Source organism: Melospiza melodia, chromosome 3 (assembly GCF_035770615.1).
Source record: "Melospiza melodia melodia isolate bMelMel2 chromosome 3, bMelMel2.pri, whole genome shotgun sequence".
Lineage (NCBI taxonomy): Eukaryota > Metazoa > Chordata > Aves > Passeriformes > Passerellidae > Melospiza > Melospiza melodia.
In genome coordinates this window covers 48,242,199-48,261,484 of record NC_086196.1, presented here as the reverse complement: position 1 = coordinate 48,261,484, position 19,286 = coordinate 48,242,199, and the positions used below count along the sequence as shown (strand labels likewise).

The window sequence follows — 19,286 nt, the reverse complement described above, 5'->3', positions numbered from 1 at the left end:
CTTGAAGTGATTTATTTTCTTTCAGATGAACAATTATTTTAATCTAGCAAAAACTGAGAGCTTTTTGTATAAATTATTATTAACGTTTTCATATTTCCCATGTGTTTTTATTCACTTGGTCTTCTCATCCCCCTCAAGAGCACCTTGAAAGCACAAATATCCACTTATTCCGCACCCATCAGTTTGTGGAGAGAAACTGTTGTTAATATATTAACTTCCCAGAAAACATTGCCATACACCTTATTGCCTCTTAAACATTACTGTTGTCAACTCTTCTAATAAGATAATGGCATCTTTATTAACTTTGTTACTCTGTGTACTTGCAGAGTGGAAGTTCTACAAATCGTTCATCTTTGATTACAAACATAACATTAAAACATACCAGTGGCTATGGTAGTCACATAAAAGAGAAGAAAAAAGAAAGTGAAGCTATTTCTGTCAAGCATATCAGAGTTATCATTAAATTTATGAACAACTTCCAGAGTATATATACTAAATGTATGTTTCAGGCAAGATGTTAAAATAAGAAAAAACCCCTGATTCTACATGAGACAAAATCTTTCTGTCAAAGTATTTAAAATATTGATGACATAGAAGCTCAAGAGGTTTTCGTTGCCACCATACTCAAACATCACATAGTTGTTTCATTTGATTACTTCATCTGTATGATAAAAGGTGCTAGTCCTATAGGTATTAAAGAGGGGGGAAAAATGAAAATGACAAGATTTGTATCCTGAAAAGTATTCAGGCATTTGAAGTCCATTAAATAAACAATCCCTCTCTAGCCCCCTCCTCCACCACCACCTTTGTGAACCATATACAGACTTTCTAGTCTTTGGAACCTCCTGCAGAGTTTTTATTTCCTCTAACTGCTGAGATAGAAAATTGTTTAAAGCCCAAGTTGTTTGAAAGGACAGAACACTCTCCATGTCTAAAAAAACACTTTCCATCTACTCCTCTACGTCATGCTCCGTTATTTTAAAATGCACAGCTGGAAAAGGAATTTCACCAATTTGCCAGTGGTGAAGGGACAACGTGTGGTGTTGGACTACTCAGGGGCTGAGAGCACATCCCCTTGGCAGCAATAAATGGGAAACCTTATGGGTAGGATGCAAATCTGAGCATACACTTCCCAGCCAGAAGGTGCCCAGGAGCTGACAGCCAGCTGTCTTTCACCAGGAGGTGTGCTCTGCCCCCAGCCTCCACAGGGATAAACCACACACTGGGCCCCTTTGGGGGCAGTAAACCACCCAGGGTTTCAGTGAGCTGTGCAGCTGTACCACACAGGCCTACGCTTTCTAAGCAAAGAAAAGTCATTTTTTGTTCCACAAGGGGGTAATGGCAAGTCAGTAGAGGGGTGTGGGAGACAGAATAGAGCACAAGTGAAGGGCATGAAAACTTTTACTGCAGAATGAAAGACTCCATGTGGGAGGAGAAAAGTATTAGAGTAGAAATTATGTCATTACAGTTTAAGGAAAAAATGCATTCTAAACAGATTTCTTGGGTTTTAATTTATTGCCAAAAAGGTTGAAGGCCATAAACATTTTATTAGAAGCTCAGATTTTAGGTTTCAAAATATCTCATAACTGCAAGGTTTTATTGTGGTCAGCTTGACTATGAGAATTTTTATGTTGTTGCTATAAATCAGCTGGGCTACTGGCAATTAGTTGCAATTTTGCTGAAAGCTACTTTAAAAGAACAAAAAAAGCCAGTGCAGAAATAGAAAAATACAAAGCAGATATAGCAAGCTGTGTTTTTATTTTGTGCAAGTAACCAAAACACTGGTATGTGATCAAATCTGTGAGTCAAACTACTATAGCAAGCAAAAGCCATAAAAATTAAACATTGAAAAAGTCACCATTGCAAGATAGTGTTCTGTGATCATTCCATTAAGATTTTATGTAACAGCCATGCTGCCTTCATGAGGAGAAAAGGGAGGATAGAAGAGGGGACAGCCCAAGGAATATGCATGTTTTCCACCTCAAGCTGAACATGAAAAAAATCCTGAAAAACACCTAAAGAGCAAAGTAGGTACAGCTAATGTAATGCTTTTAAACCTGCAGAACAACAATTCTCAATCACTTTTCTAAATAGTGTGGGGGATTTGATGGGTTCTGTTTGTTTAAGTACCCTTCCCATTGAGTAACCATGTGTCAGATTACTCAACTCCATTTGAGTGAGCTTGACAAAATGAAGACACAGTATTTTTATAATTCTGCCCAAGTCATAACAAGTTAGAGAAAATATTTACTTCCTGAATACTGAGAAATAAGTGTTTACTCCAAAAACTTTGTTTCATCTTGCTATTTGCTTTCTTGTCAAATATTCACCTTAAAATTTTGTAAAGCACATCAGCTTCAGCAGTGTTCTTTTTAGCTTCCATTTCTCAATTGTTCTGTCACACTGTGTAGCCTTCAGAGCTAGAAACACAGTTTATGTTAAGGTCAAAATTTTGAGTTAGCTTCATGAAAAATATATTTTAAATTCTCTAAAATTTCACTGTCATGCAAACAAAATATTGTTGAGTGAAAAGATCAGGAGATAACCCTCAAAAGCTTAGTCCTGCTCCAAAAATAAAATGCCAATAAACACACTTTTTAAATTCACTAATGAGTTAGTTCTGAGGGTTTTAGTTTCTGAAGATACTGATCTGTACCTATCATCAGTCTTAATGCAACAGTTTTGGAGATTCATAAGTTTAATAGAATTAATGTTTGAATTCATTTTTTTGCTGAAAGTATGGTTTAAAAAGGACATCTGACTGAGCTTTTCCATGTTCTTCCATTTTCAGCAAAATAAAACCTTCAGAAGGCAAGTCCCAGCTTTCCTTGCCAATTGACAAGCACTATCTATCATGGTTATTTTAACTTTAAGGAATTTTACCCTAAAGGAAATTCTTTCCATTCCCTTTCCTGTTTGTTTTGATTATCTCAGTACGTATTTGCAACCTTGTTCATACTGAAGCTGAATGTTATACAAACACCTGAAATTTTAAACACTTAATAAAATGGATTCCAAAAACCAAAACAGGGATCTGAAGGTCTGGCTCATGCTTTGGTAAACACAGAAATATTTAAAAGTGTAACCACTGTGAAGCTGGATGAGAAAACGCAGGAATCATCTCAAGCTTCTGGGGTTCTGCTGGGTCTTGTTTATAGCTAATGAAACTAAGAGGTTAAGGGTGAACATTTTAAATGTGCAAACAGAAGATGTTTCCAGAACTGAACCATTTTAATTTGTACCTTAATATACTCAAACAAATCACAGATTTTTTTTTTTTCTCCAGCCACATGGGTACCTTTAGCATGGGTTATCACAAGTTTCATTGTACTAAAATTAGTAGCCAAAGCAAAAGAACCAAATACAAATCTAAGTTTGACTTGTTGAGAGCCAATTTCAAATTCATATCCTGTTCCTTAACATTAAAACAATCTTTTGGAAGGGATCCAATGGAATTGCTCAATAGAAATTCACACATTCAAATTCTAGTATTGCTAAACATGTTTTAATCAGTGACAAAGTCAGCAAAGTGTATCTGAAGTCAAACCTGAGAGGACATGCTATTGTCTTCAAGCATTTATTTTATTGTTAAGTTCTAGAGTTGTAAAGTATTTAACTGCCAATAATTTATTTGGGAATTCTAAACGAAGAATATACAATTTGAGCCTATAATGCAAGACCGTAAGGAGTCTTGTAAAAAGATCTTCACAATATTGTAATAGAGAAATATTCTGTACAAATTCTGAAATATGATAAAGTGAAATCACAGTGTGCTGGAATAGCAACTAAAATTCTCAATTATCAGAACAACTGATAACCCCAAAAAATGTTGTGATATTTCATAGATTAATTCACACTGGAAGCCACAACAGCTCTGTATTCAGACTGACTTGCTTATGGCTTTGCCCAGTTTAGCCTTAAAAAATATGGAAAGGATGTGGATTTTACAACCTGTGCTACCTATTCCAGCTCCTCAATGTCCTTAGGGTGAATTTTATTTGCAGGTGCCAAATCAGAACCTCACCTCTTTTAGGCTGTGACCACTGTCTCTGTTCCTCCTGCCATGTACCCCTGTGAAGGGCCTGGACATGTGTTCTTGATAACCTCTCAGGTATCACCTTGTGAGGTATGCATCCCCTGAGCTTTCTGATGTCCAGGCTGTGAAAAGCCATTTCTCTCAGCCTCTCCTTACATGGTCTAAACCCCTCATTTTCCTGGCTTTCCAACAAATTAGATTCCATTTACTCAATCTATTTGGGGAACCAAAACTGGATGGGTGTATCCAAAGTGGTTGCCTAAAGAATACTGAGTTTTGGCAACCCACTGGCTCGGCTTCTGCTCATCCAGCCTAGCATGCTGCTGGCATTTGTCACTGGCAGTGAAGCCTGACATGCTGGCTCGTGTGTCACAATGTGCAGGTCTCTTCCCAGGAAGTCACTCCCCAGCCCATCCTGTGCCAAGGGGTAGGAAGACACATTTATCCTTGTGGAATGTCATGGGGTCCATTCCACCAGCCTCTCTCAGCTGCAGAGCACTGTCCTCACATGTGTCAATTACTCCCACAACGTGATGTCACATGCAAATTTGATGAGAATACACTTCATCTCTTCCTCCAGATCAAGGTACTAAACAAAACAGGTCCCAGTACAGTACTCCTCATGTAACTCGTCTCCAGGTGGAATACAAACCTCTAAGTGCGATGGTTTGAGCCTGACAATCATGCTTAAAGCCTGGATAAACTGAAGATAAATGATGGTCCAGCTGCCATATGCAATATTAAATCTGATCGGATGGCATTTACAGTTTCAGGAGTACACAAAAAGGTCCCATGACTAAAAATAAGTATATAAAAGATGCTCAGAAACTTCACACAAGGCTATTTTAATTACTGCTTAAGGAAAAAAAGAAAACAAAACTGAACACAAAACAAAATCAACTTCAGTAGATTTCTTCCTAATAAGGAAGAAAACATATGACTAAAGAAAAATATGTTTACATATGAAACATACATGATTAATGTGTTTAAGTTTCAAAATCTGTAAATACAGTCCATGAAAATAAAAATTAATTTCATCACCCAACCAAGGAAACCTAAAGTCATTATCCACCTTATACCCTTACACCACCTTATATGAGTCATGAAATAGGAAAGTCTTCACACTGTAACAAACAAAGCAAAACAAAGAATTTCTTAAAACGAAGTTTAAAGTTATTTATCAATTTAATTGATTCAGTTATATTATACCTATACCACAGATACATTGACCCCTACTTATGGGATTTCTAGTTGAGCAAATCTCTACCCACAGAAAACAACACTTGCTGAGAATGGGTTATACTGTGGAGTATTTTTTCATTCTTATAACTGTGGAGTTTTTTCATTCTTATAACTGGTTGTTAAGTCACAGAGACAAATGCCTAACAGATTTTAGATATTTCTTACTATTACCTTTCCCTGCAGTGATTACTGTAGCTGCCATAAAGAATACATACAACTGCATTGAGAAATTCAATTGAGACAGCTGACATAGAAAAAAATAAAATCTCTAACTTGCAACTTTAAACACCTCTGACCTACAGGCATACTGAACACTGGAAAATGAATGTTTAGGAATATTGATACTGTTGGGTATTGCCTACATAAGAGAAAATCATTACTATTAAGCATCTATTTTCCCAGGAGAAAGAATTATTATAATGTAAATATGTAAATACTCTATTTTAACACTCAGTCCCACAAAGCAAGGGTAGATACTCAATTAGCAACTTGTGCATACAAAGACACAGTTTGTACACCCATTACTAGGCAGAGGTACATTGATAGTTATAATGTAATCTTATATATGTAACAATACTTTAAAAAAAAAAAACAGCAATAAAATACAAAGTAAAACCAAAACACTTTTCAAATGTGGTATCTATTTGCGGCAGATCAGTATAACAGAAAGAATGATCACCAATTTTTATTTCCTAAGGAAACAAGGCAGTTATACAGTGCAATGCCTCCCTCCACCTCCAGATTTGTTGAGCCTATTTGACTCAGCAGAATCTGATAAAGTTTCAAGGGTAGCTGTGCTCCTAGAAACTTCATTTCAAAGATCAAACAACCACAGAGAAAAAGCACAAAGCATTCCAAGTGTGAGAGAAGCAGACATTAGCAAAATTACCAAATCTGACAAGCACACAGACTAATGAAACAGACTAATGAAACTTCACTCAGCAATCTCCACCAGAGGCAATGATTTCCAGGGGTCCAGGTTAAGCAGCCTGGCTCAGAATGTCAGTAAAACCCTCTGCTCTATCAGTAGAAACTTCATCTTATACAGAAAATATTTGAGCTCAATTTGTATTTGAGGTTTTTCAGTGTAGCACTCTGAGCAACTACCTGTACAGTTCTTGGCCAGTTTAGATAATCTCATCTATTCTGATCCCTTCTTGTAACAAACTGCTCAAATCCTACATTTAAAGAAGTGGAACTGAGCAAACATGCTCACACACTGTTATGGATTACACCAATCACTGTATTTACTCCACCTCATCTCAACAACTCTAAAAATGACCTTTTGGAAATGGTTTCCTATGCAAACAAGATTGTGTGATTCAAAGACATGTATGAAGATACCAAGAAAAGTTTGGGGTGAGGGGATGGAAACAGCAGAAGATCTGAGAGGAGGACGACACCCACCTCTGGAATACCTGTTTTCAAAAAAATGGTAGCCAGACAAGGGAGAAAATGTTTTGAACACTGCCAGGTTTCTCCCAATAGTTTCTAATTCTGCCAGGCAGCTTCCAGAACTGAATGCAGATGCCTGTGTATCTTTGCCAAATTATTTTGTGAATGGACTGTTGTTTCAGCTGTCTGAAAAGGGAACTTGAAATAAAAGGTTACAGTTTTGATAAAAGGATTTTAAGTACCTGGACATCACTTAATTACTACTACACTTCAACCCAGATCAAAGAACTTGGATCAAGCTAAAAAATCCCTCTATAATAATAATATAAAGGAGGCTATGGAAGTGCTAAAATAAGTCTCATGTTTTAGCATATTAGGAAATAAAAATTTTTAAATCCTCAGCTATTTAAAAGCTTTCTTCATGTGACCTTCCCTGCTGAACATCTCAACAAGTTTCCCACACCTGAACATCCCAAGAATCTAAAAGTTGAAAATACTTGCACCTCTTACATAAAATGACCATACTCAGAGAATGACTTTGTAGCTATTAAGCTTGCTGTATTTAACAACATACATTCTTTTTCTAATTTACCATGTAACAAGAACAGAACAGTAGCTCTTCAAAATGCCAACACCTCAACAGTTACTGTGGCTTATCACTGAACACCAAGTTATCTCATGTTTTTGTCAAAAACATCACAAACTCAACCTAACAGAAACCCCAGTTGATTTCACTTGTTACCTCCAGCGTCAGACTGTAGCACACTGACACAACATAGCTTTAAACTAATTCCTACCTTGTCTCAACTCTTATCACAAGTTCCATACTGCCAAATTTCAAACATTTTTCTCTGAGCCTCAGAGGGAAGAGAACAGAAGATTAATGACAATACTATGGAGAAAATAGGACATGGGTTTGTAAATACAATGGGTTGTTTCACATTAGTCCAATGAAGAAAAATTATTCTCACACTGGGTTTGCATTCATCATCAATTAGAATTTTTCACAACAAACCCAGAGCATCCTGCTGAACCCAAATCACAGCTGGCAATCCTGCAGCCCAGTGAGGCAAGGCAGCCACTGCCTTTGAAAAAGCTTCCTTCATTGCTTTAGGGAAACACCAAGAGGAGCAAGAATAATAAGCTGTTGTCCTGACAACCTTACAAAATAAAACCAAGGCTTACTTTACTACAGCAGAACACTACAGACAACCTGATCACTGTAAACTGCTCCTAATTCTTCAAGAGCAGCTGGCAGTGCAATAAGCAAGACCAGCACAGCAAAATACATATGCTTACTTACACACTGTTGATGATATGCACATGAGGCATGAGAATGCATAAACAGACACAGCCACACTCTTCTGGTCTTTTTTTCTCCTCACACTTATTTTTACACTTTGTGTCACACTAGTATTACAATGGTGTTTCAAGCTAAAACATATCAGGTATTTATTTTCAGTGCTGAGAAGCCAGAAAAACACAAGAAGCAGTGGAGTGCTCTTTTCCTTGAATGCACTTTAGGTATCTAAAAGTAGGAAGTAATCAGTTTTGAACAGAAGGCCACAAATGAGAACAACCAGAGAAGAAGAATGATTAAATAACTTGCAACTCTCAGGTTGAAAAAATAATCAAAACAAACCTGGAAAAACCCTAACTGACAGAAATGTCCTATCTTCCACAAACACCTTCTTCACAAAATATAGGAAATGGAGCTGCTTTTTTGCAATTACTATTTTGCTAACTATGCATTAATTTCAGTACTTCTTTTTACTCACCCACATGAAAGGGAAAAAACTAGCAAAAAATATTTTAACACTATGTGCACTTATAACACATACTTTAGAATGTTTCACTCCACCCTTATTCACCTTAATTGCCATTTCACTGTCACATCCCTTCACAATTTATCAGATTTGACTGAAGTGACTGTAAAAATCCAAAATGGAATACAGAGTGGCGCAGAAACTCCTTTCCGTCTCATATATATGGAACAAACAAGTGTAAAAAAGAAAAGGCAACTCAAAACAAAACACCAAAAAAATTCCACATCACTAGAAAAATTGTATCGAGGTATTAAAAGACATTTTATTCCATTTAAATTAGCCTGCCACAGAATGCCTGATGTTCTCAGAGTACCTTTCCTAATAAAAACATTTTAAGTATTGTAATCTGCTGTTCCTGTAATTTGTAAAATGGTTCTGTCATTTCACCACAGTTTGTATCAGGTTTAAAAAAAAGTTGGTGAGGCTAAAGGGAAATGGAAGGGCAAATTGATGAGTTTTATGAGAGCTTTGTATCTTTAGTCTTTTAGGCAGTCTTTGAAGCATAGGTATTCCACAATATGACTTTTCAGGTGTAAGTTATATGAAACCAATTTGATGGGATTTATGTTAGAGGACACATGATACACATAAATGCAGGCAGGCATTATCACAATCCACAGCCACTACGCCAGTGAGAATTCAGGCAGCCAAGGGAGAGGGGGAGGAAAGAACAAACAGCAAACAATACAGGAGCATTGCACAAATATCTGCAGAGCTGGGTATGCGGCTCTACAGGATCCAGAACAAAAAATGAAGACATTATATAAGAAAAGACTCAAAGTCAATGGCAAAACTCCAAGTCCTGTGCTCAGAATTTTATTTGAGCTGCCGAGGGGGAGGGGCAGCCAGACAACTTCAGCTACTGCCACCTTCCAGCCTCCCAGCTGAGGAAGCCAATTTACTACTGTTCCTCTAGCCTCCTTCTACATTCCCTCTCTTTCAAAAAATAGCTATGGTATCTTTCTACATTACATGTCACAGCTTAAAAAAAACCCCAGAAAAAGTAGTTACAGGTCTTTTTCCAAAGTAACACAGAATCCCCAGTTAACAGCACTAAAATAAATGCCTACTTCATTTCAAACATCTACAATTCTTAAAATGTTTTACAAGCATTGAATCCAATGAAGCTGTTTGCCTGCATGTCCAAAAAGATGGGACAGCAGCTGCTTACATTTATTACATGTTCAGAACACTACCTCCATAAGGATCCAAGACATTTTTTAAACAAAAACTTTAATTATGTACACACTGCTCATTATTTAAGAAATTCCAGAAAACCAGAAGAATCCACTTATAAATCCTGAGTAGCTAACTGCTGATGTAATTACAGTTTCATGATCCAAACAAGAGCATACATATCTTCTAGCAAGAACTATGGTGCAAACTAATCATAGTGACATTTCTGCCTACTGCTGTCCTGTCTAACTAAAAACTAGAAGAGTATCACCAATTATAATAATCCTTTTCAATCTTCTGCTCATTCAATTATGCCTCAAAGTGGCTTCAAATCTGGGGTCAGTGCTTTACTACAAAGGAAGGCAGGTTCTCTCTCATTTACTTCTGTCAGGATAAATCAGATGTTTAACATTAAGTTTGCTCTTTCACAACAAACTAAAAAAAAGAAAAATAAAAGACAGCTATTCATGTGAAATCCTCACAATTCTTAAAAATCTAACCAGTCGTATGACATCATCACGGAACGTCATCAGGAATTAATGTTATCCTTAATGAAATTTATGTAAACAACTAGTGTTTAACAAACAAACAAACAACTGTGAAACATACTTTTCAATCTACTAAATACAAATTCCCTTATAAATTCTTCCTATTGGATTATTTGATTTGGTAGACAGTCCTCACACTCTTCTCTCAAAATTCAGGTAGAAAAACCAGGGTTGAAAAGGACTATGAGGGGCAGCCCTACCTCAAACTTCATTAACTGTCCAGATTCACAAAAGGATGAAAATTGTGCTGAAAATAAAGAAATAAACTGAAGCTGATCTTAACTTTGCAAGAGGCAAGATCTTCAAGAATCAGATACAAATTATGTTACCTAATACAAAAAAAATTCTACTCTGAGGACAATATTGCAACATACAGAAAATAAACAGCCACCTCCACTTTACTGATCCACAACCCAACTTACCCAAACATTTTAAAACTGCAAAGCATTTTAAAGTGCAAAGCAAAAATCACATGGAAAAAGAGCACTTGTCAAACCCTGATTTCATTTCAATCTGTAAAAACAGCTACTGTTGGTAATCTTGGATGACTAACGTGAGAAACTAGATAACCCAGTGCCCCACCCTCTTTCCACAATCTGTAACTTGTATTATCATAAGAGCATAGCTTTTCTTCTTCTATGTTACCAAACTAGATCTCTCAGCAGTAAAAGGCAGGAACCTACTGAAAATATTTTAACATACAACCATCTAAATATAATCCTAACTCCAGCCAAGGCAAGGAGAAAATACTTCCTTTCTCCTGCAGTTTGAACAGGTGATCTGCAGATAAAGAGCTTTGGTGCAATGCCCATGTCCAGTATGAAGCGGGAAGTGAAAAAACAAACTGCCTCAATTCAGTCACAAAAGTCAAAAGCAGCAAAAAAAAGGGGGATGATTTTGCCATCTGTTTGACCACTGCTTTGCTTAGTTCCTCATTTGATTCTCTTCATTTGCAAGAGTATTTCACAATGCACTTGAGTAATGGCATGTCATAAATGCCTACAAAAAGAAGACCATATTATCTTTCTTTCAGGAAAATGAAATATAAACCTTTAAAAATACTCTGATATGTACAGTAAGCAAATACCAGCTACAAAGAACTGAGGTTTTGTTTAGTTCTAAGCTCCACATTATATCCTTGGCATATATGAATGAAATGATCTTTAATTGATCCAACAGGATTGGTGAAACAGTCTGGCATCCTTACAAGCATTCCTTCTGGTTCCATCTAAGTGCTACATGACCTGCTAAGGTAACCCACTGGGCATGCAAAACCAAGACAATACATTCAGAGATCTCTCTAAATCTAGCTTTATATGAATGCTACATGAATTATAAATCAACTGTTGTGGACCCTAAGTGATGTTTAAATATCTATAATGCATTAGAGCTCTTGATGATTTAAACATGTTTGCATTAATAATACAAGATATTTCAAAGATCAAATTTGAAGATTTAAGAATTTCAGAGCCACCACTGAAGAAGCGAATGGAGGGCAAATAATACATTCCCACTGACAAAAGGCACAGTTTTGTAAAAACACAAGAAACACAGTAATAAGGCATCAAGTCTAGGCATTTCTATATCCAGCAGGCTGTGAAGCACTATGTTTCTGAATCCAATTCCAAAACGTTTCAGTCTAAGGTAGCTAGGTTCAGAATCTAGGGGGAAAATAGCTGAACAGACAATATTAATGCACTACGGTCCCTTTTAAAATAAATCCATCAAACTAAGTAACAACTGAGACTGAATTATTTGTTTTTCCCCATTATCAAACATCCTGCGTTATCCAGCTGCTTTCCTTTATAGCAATGTAAATATTATGCAGAGTTACCTTCCAACTAAACAAACTTTCTTTAGATATTAGTAACACACATGTAAAATAAAGTCTAAAGAGGCAACATAAGCTAATCAAAACAACAAATTCTGTCAGCTAGTAGGCAAGTTTCAGATCTGCTCGTGTCTCATCGGTGCAGAACTGACCAGAAGATAGTTTACTATTCACGTGAAAAAAAAATAATAAAATAGACAAACACAGAAATAGCAGGCTGCAGAGAGAGATTACATGCTTTCCTTCCCTGCAGGATAGCTGATATAAGAAAGCCATCTAGTGTTAACTTTCAGAAGTGAAAACTGCGCACAAAAGAGCTCGGGAAAATTTACATGTGCAATTCTCTTTAACTTTGCATGTCTTTTGCATCATAAAAACAAATAAAACTCGTTTCCTCTAGAAACGAGGCTGAAAGCAAGTATTCAAACTACCGATGTATTAAAATAATGCAGCACCAAGCACTAAGGTAGTTTACTGACCTACTTCGTGAACCTTAACAGCCATATCTGAGATTTGTCAGCTTCGGAGTTGCCTTTGTCAAGGCTGTGTAACGCTACTTCCCCATTCGCAGGGGCTCGCACGGCGCAGCCGAGAGCTGCCGCCCAGCACACAAGGGCTGCGAAGCCACCAGCATCAAATCCGAGGCAAAGTTGAGCCGAGCTGGCTGCTATTTAACAAACCGAACGTCAACTCTGGAGAACGGACCCCTGAACAGCTCTGGGAGATAGCAAGATAACAAAGAGTGCAAAAGGATGCAGCCTGCGCCCTGCATCCAGCAAGCAAAAAAAAAAGGGGGGGGAGGGAGGGATTTAAATCATTTAAGGAAACTGCACGGGCTGGAGAGGCTTTTCCTCTGCTACCCCAAGCGCTTGGCGGTCCCCGCTGCACCGTGCCCGCTCTGAGCAGCAGCTCTCCCCAGAGATGTCCGATCCGGGCAAACTTACTCCGCGATTGCCATTATTCTTGGAGTGAGACTCGGAGAGGGGAGCGGGAGGCTCGGGCTGCCTCACTCGGCGGCAGAAGCGCCCCGCAGGTGACTGCGACCCGGCGGACGCCCCCGCGGCCATTCTCCACGGGGCGGATCGCATCGCTATGTATAAAGGCGACGTGCGGGAGCGAGTCGCCCCGGCCGCCACACGGAGCCCGCCGCGCCGGGGCGGGGTGGCTGCGGCCGGGGCGAGGACGGGGTGCCGCTGGGGACCGGGGGCCGCCAGGGAAGTGGGGCCCGCGCCTCCCCGCTGCTTTCCCACCCCGCTCAGCCCTCCGTCCTGCAGCGCAGACCGGAGAAGCCGAGCCTCCTTCCCAAAGGCACCTGAGGGAAGAAGAGATGGGTCTGCCCTCACAGCACCCCCTTCCCTGAAGTGCTCCCGAGCCCTTCCCGGGAGGGAAGGCACTCGCACGCCCGCGGGGCACGGACGCGGTGGCGGGCGCCGCTCCTTACCTGGTGCTGCCGCGGCCGCCGCTGCTGCCCGCGCTCCGGCTGCTCCGGCCGCGGGACCCCCATGCCCCCCGCGCACACGGGCTGCGCTCCGCTCCCTCCCGCGGGACCCGCCACCCGCGGCGGCCCGGAGCCCTGCACACAACCGGGGGCCGTGCGCTGGGGTGCTGCGGGGTACTGCGGGCTGGCGTGAGCGCCGCTGCTCCTCCTCTCGTTCCCCCGCCACCCCTTCCCGGCGCTCCCCCGCGCTCCGCCCGGCGCTGGGTCTGGAGTGCGGCTCCGCCGCCGGACGGGAGGGCGGGGCGGCGGCGGGAGGGCGGGGGCAGCAGCGACACTCACACCCGCGCTGCCGCCCCGCACGCCGCGGCCCCGCCCGCCCGCCCCGCCTCCAGCGGCTCCGCCGGCGCGGCCCCGGGGACCGCCAGCTCCGCAGCGGCCACTCGCGCTGTCGCGCATCCCGAACCCCGGGCCCCGCCTGACACCGCCTCCCCCGCCGCGGCGGGGTGCGGGAGGGATCCCCGGGGCTCCCCGGGGACGGGCGGCCAGCTTGGGATCGGAAGCGAGCAACAGGTGGGGTGCGGGACGCAGCGAGGCAGAGCATGGGGGCCCGGGAAGGGCCCTCCCGTCAGCGAGCCGGGGAGCGCCCCGTCCTTCAGCCCGCCCGGGCCTCCCAGCCGAGTGCGGCGGAGCAGCGCCGAGGCAGAGCGGCCCGGCACCTGCCCCTGCCCCTGCCCCGCACGGGCGCTCCTCTTCGCCTTCAAGACCCTGGACAACGCCGCCCGGCCCGGGCGCTCTCAGCCCCTGCCCTTGCCCCTCTGCCGCCCTCGGGCCCCTGAGACCCCCGGCTCCTTCCCGCGGGAGCTCCCCGAGTGGCGAGCAGCGGGTGACCGGGACTCTGTGTCATCCTACAGGCTCTGCATTGCCTCCGCGAAAGTCCGTCTGAGAGCCCCTGGGCTTGCGGCGGGGCTGCTGTGTCCGCACCCCTTTAGTGTGCGCTCTTACCCACACCTTGAAACCGGAGATAGCTATAGAGAAGAAACACATAGCAGTGGAGTTCTCAGAATTGCCCTCTGTGCTCTTAAGTCTCCTGTGCACACTCTTAAGTTTCACGTGGGTCAGGAGTATGGAGCTTTCCCTCTGTCTTGTGCAGCCTGAACAGGTTAGTTTGCCTGCCAAATAAGCCATGGCTAGATATCCACATTTCCTCCACCTCCCCCACATGTTCTGGTAAGCAAACCAAAAGCTGTTTTCAGAATTTAAATTTCCCTATTTCTGCTCTGCAGGCTAGTTCTGCAAAGAGCTGTATCTGTAATCATAGGACCCACTTCTACATAGAAGTTGCAAAATAGAAGATGTTATCAGGACTAATGTGGCTGCTCCCATCTGCTACCCCAAATGACGAGGCCTGCAATACTATTGGAATAAAGTCTACTCCTACAGAACCCTACAGAAACAATCCAGGATTCTTTTATGTTTTTCCAGTCCTCTCTTGCTTTCTTTCCCCTCCGCCCATACCCACATCTCATGGGTAAGTAACTTTCTGGTTGTACCAGTTCACTCAGCTCTGGCAAGCAGGCTGGATGTTGACATTTACAAGTATTCCACTGCCTAGCAAACTTCTCCTCATTGCCTGCCTTTTGCTGGAAGCAGAGCAGAAGACTATAGTGGAAAGGAACTGCCACGTGTATGCTAAAGATCCAAAGGCCAAGTTTTGGGTTATTGCATCTAACGGTTCCTTTAATGCACATTTTACATCAAGAAACACAGTCCACAATCATAAATGCAGGCTTAGGTTGATAGGTTCATGCAGGCTTCCTAGAACAAACTTTGAGGTGTCAAGATTAAAAGCACTGGCAAGCATTACATTCATTAGTTAGGGTTTGGATGCCTGCTTGAGTGTTATTGTTTTGGTTAAAATGTTATTTTAGAATGTTACCATTTCTACCCAAAATCACTAGTCTAGTTAGGCAGCAGACTGCCTCTGTACTGACAGGACCACAGAAATAATATTATTATTGTCCTAACAAAAAGCCTCAGAAAAATGCACCACAAGTGAAAGGAACGGTGTATTTTTCACTTTGTCCTGTTATAGGCAGTGTCTTTCCTGGAAGGTTCACTCCTTTAAAACGGAATGAAACGACAAAATGACAGAAAAATATAAGTGGAAACGGGGAATCGGGAAAGGTGTGAGTGGGCACAGAGTATGGCAGGCAGTGCTTGTCTCATTTCCGTGCTGACCAAGTCCTCAGTGCTAGAGGGCTCTAGCTGCTTGTTCCGATGAGTCCCCCTCACTCCGAGGACGGGCTCCGCAGCAACTGCTCAATTTTCTCTCCTTGTTGTCATTCCTCTCGCTCGCCGCATCTCTTGCGCCGAAGGGAAGCTGGGGGAGCAGCGCATGGAGGGAAGCTGGGGGAGCAGAGCTGGGGGAGCAGCGCATGGAGGGAAGCTGGGGGAGCAGAGCTGGGGGAGCAGCGCATGGAGGGAAGCTGGGGGAGCAGAGCTGAGTGAGCAGAGCACGGAGGGAAGCTGGGGAGCAGAGCACGGAGGGAAGCTGGGGGAGCAGAGCTGAGTGAGCAGAGCACGGAGGGAAGCTGGGGAGCAGAGCACGGAGGGAAGCTGGGGGAGCAGAGCTGAGTGAGCAGAGCACGGAGGGAAGCTGAGGGAGCAGAGCACGGAGGGAAGCTGGGGGAGCAGAGCTGGGGGAGCAGCGCATGGAGGGATGCTGGGGGAGCAGAGCTGGGAGAGCAGAGCACGGAGGGAAGCTGGGGAGCAGATCTGGGGGAGCAGAGCACGGAGGGAAGCTGGGGAGCAGAGCTGGGGGAGCAGCGCACGGAGGGAAGCTGGGGAGCAGCGCACGGAGGGAAGCTGGGGAGCAGATCTGGGGGAGCAGAGCACGGAGGGAAGCTGGGGAGCAGATCTGGGGGAGCAGCGCACGGAGGGAAGCTGGGGAGCAGATCTGGGGGAGCAGAGCACGGAGGGAAGCTGGGGAGCAGAGCTGGGGGAGCAGCGCACGGAGGGAAGCTGGGGAGCAGATCTGGGGGAGCAGAGCACGGAGGGAAGCTGGGGGAGCAGCGCCGTGGCTCCCCATCCCCCGTGGGGCCGGCGCTCGGCCCCGGGAGCGCCGCCCGGCGAGTGCCGCCCTCGGCCGCCAGGTGTCCTCTGGCAGCCGCCCGGGGCCGCGCTCTGGCTCCGCTGTGCTCAACTCGCCCGTGTAGTGCCTGACCCACCTCGGCTGCGGCTGATTCTCTCCCGCCTGCACCCTCAGCGCAGCTAAATGGTTCTTTCATAAGCTTGGCTACATTTCACGTGCAAACTTAGGAAGGCGGTAGCGCACTGTACTAATAGCAGCAATATTTTGTATGCTAAGAACAATATTTGCATATACTTACTCTGTTTTCTTTTAAAGGATCGTTTTAGAAAGCACTTTGGATGCAAATCAGCTTCCTCCAAGAATATTTCAATGTTTCACCTACTATCCTAAAAAGCACTATGCTTAAAAAAACCTGACATCTTATCTGTAAGTCATGGCATTTCCTTATCCTCTGAAAAAATGCTACTCAGTCCTTACCGACTGCAGTGGTGAGATTAACTCCTTCCTGCACATAGGGTGCATTCACCCCTCTGCATACTGTCCTGTCTAAAGGGACTTCATCTGGATGTGAGAAATGCTTAGGCGTTCTGCTGTGGGGTGCCTCCAAGGCTGACGTCCACCATTAAAGAACAGACAAACTGTGGTAATGCCTGTGAATAAAAAAAAAAAAAAAGATTTCTCAGCTAACAGAATGTACTTCATGATGGAACTGTGATAACTGACTTACTTAACAGGTCTAACATTTACAGCCAACACACTAAATGGTATTTAGGGTGCATTCCCAAAAATAATCATTACCTGTGTCTTGACAAGATCCAGCACACTGATACGTATTAGGGTTTTGCTGTTAGGACAGTCTGGAATATTGCTGTGATCACTGCTTTGCTTTTTCCCCCCCCCCTTTATTTATTTTTTTTACTTTTGCCCCCCTCTCTTGACTCCTTTTCCTTCTCTCTCACTCTCCTCTCACTCCTCCAGTATCATTCCTTTTGGCTTCCAGGCTACCATCTGTGTACCCTCAGGGAGTCAACAAGAGAGGAACAAGGGCCAGAAACCAGAACACAGGTGAAAAGAGGTAAACAGAAGCTTCTTGCAATAGTTAAAGAATATTCAAGCCTCAAAAGCACAAGAGCAAATGGGGAAAGAGGAATCTCTTGCCCAAATTAAAAAACTGATAAACCTACAATTGAAATTGGTGGGGGAAAAAAAGAGGACTCTGACTTTCCATTCAGGTTCTAATTCTTGCAGGATGCATGTATTTATTTGAATCACCTAAGTGAAGGACACTTACTTGCTGCAGATTTGGGATAAATCACAGCAGGACAGTTCAGCCTTTGACAATATGGATCCAGAAGCAGCTCAGCTACACAAATAACATGCAAGCAGAAATCAGACAGAAGACATCCCACAGGCTACAGGTTGGGCAGCTCCTATTAAGACGGGTGCCAACTTTTTCCTGCAGTACATTTTCTTCACTTCTCCTGTTCATATTTAACTTCAAAATGCCCAGCTCGGCCACATGTAAAGCTAGTCTTCAGGCACTGTTAACACACAAGGAATTGTTCCAACATCACCTACTAACTGTTTGTTTCCAGTGACATAAAGACAACTCTAACAACAAAAGTGGACTTTTTCATTCGTTCTTAGGGAAGTGGGTCCAACTGGGATCTTTGGAAGTGGTATGGGAGGTGGAAAAGACATCCGGTAGCAACATGACGAGGCTTGTTTTGCTGACACAAGGTAAACAGAAATAGGCAAGCTGAAGAAAGTTTAGGTTTGTTTCCTCAGCCTCGGGCATAAGCCTAGAATCCAGATGAAGTAAGCGCGTGCTGAGCACAAGATTTCACAGATGCATAAAGACGTCATCTCACTCACAAATCTTTTTGCTGAGGTTGCTCAGTATTTCCTGATGCAGTTAACAAGGTGAGGTGCTCTGTTTGGGAATCCTGGCTAGGTCTTTGGAGCAACTTCAACTCTCTCTGGTAAACTAGAGGAAAGCTGTGAGCAGTAGCAGCAAGGCAGTTCTGGCTTCACAGGCTCCCAGTGAATCACCATGCCATCTGCAGGCAAATCCCCAGACTCCATGTTTCCACAGATCCAGCAACCCTGGAGCCACACTTGTATAGCCTGGTGAACACAAGAGCTCCTGTTCCAGTAATCACTATGATTTGGCAGTTTCTTGTACCTTAGAGTAGGCTGAGTAGATTTTTTTCTTCTAACCCCAAGCTGCCCTTTCATTTGAACATTATATGGGTGAAACCATGTACTCACACTCTGTAAAGTGCTTATTTTACATGCTGCTGTCAAAGTGCAAGCAGAGTTTACCACAATACTAATATTTCATCCCAGTGGCTTCCCTAAGATACGAGCAATTCAGTGAAACAAAACATCCTCTGTATCCTCTGAAACTAGTTTTGAAAGCCCAGATGGCAGAAAATACCATTGGTTTTAATTAGCAATATCCTTCACATGAATCCCCTATTAACCAAAAGAGCATACTATATTTCATCTCACTTCCTCTAGTTTACTTACTACTGCCTCTCTTCTCTGTGGTTTACCAGCAGGAAACCACTGGAGGGGACATACCCAGATAAGATTAAACATAATATTATCATCTTTACTATAACCAGGCTGACAGCTTTTTTTGCTAGATGCTGAAATGAGATTCACAGCCATTTTGGCTTCCATTCACTGTGGAAAGAA

The 19,286-nt window shown here is 42.9% G+C and overlaps 1 protein-coding gene across 3 annotated transcripts in view; it reads right to left on the bottom strand.

Moving 5' to 3' along the window:
* The window catches only part of SIPA1L2 (signal induced proliferation associated 1 like 2), a 125,553-nt gene extending 111,985 nt beyond the window's left edge, over positions 1–13,568 (bottom strand). For 2 of the 3 annotated variants that reach the window (XM_063151631.1, XM_063151633.1), the window contains exon 1: positions 13,496–13,568. The gene's annotated coding sequence lies outside the window, so the exon portion shown is untranslated. The remainder of the gene's footprint in view (positions 1–13,495) is intronic. The other variant, XM_063151632.1, reaches the window with a different exon arrangement.
* Positions 13,569–19,286: the final 5,718 nt, after the last annotated feature.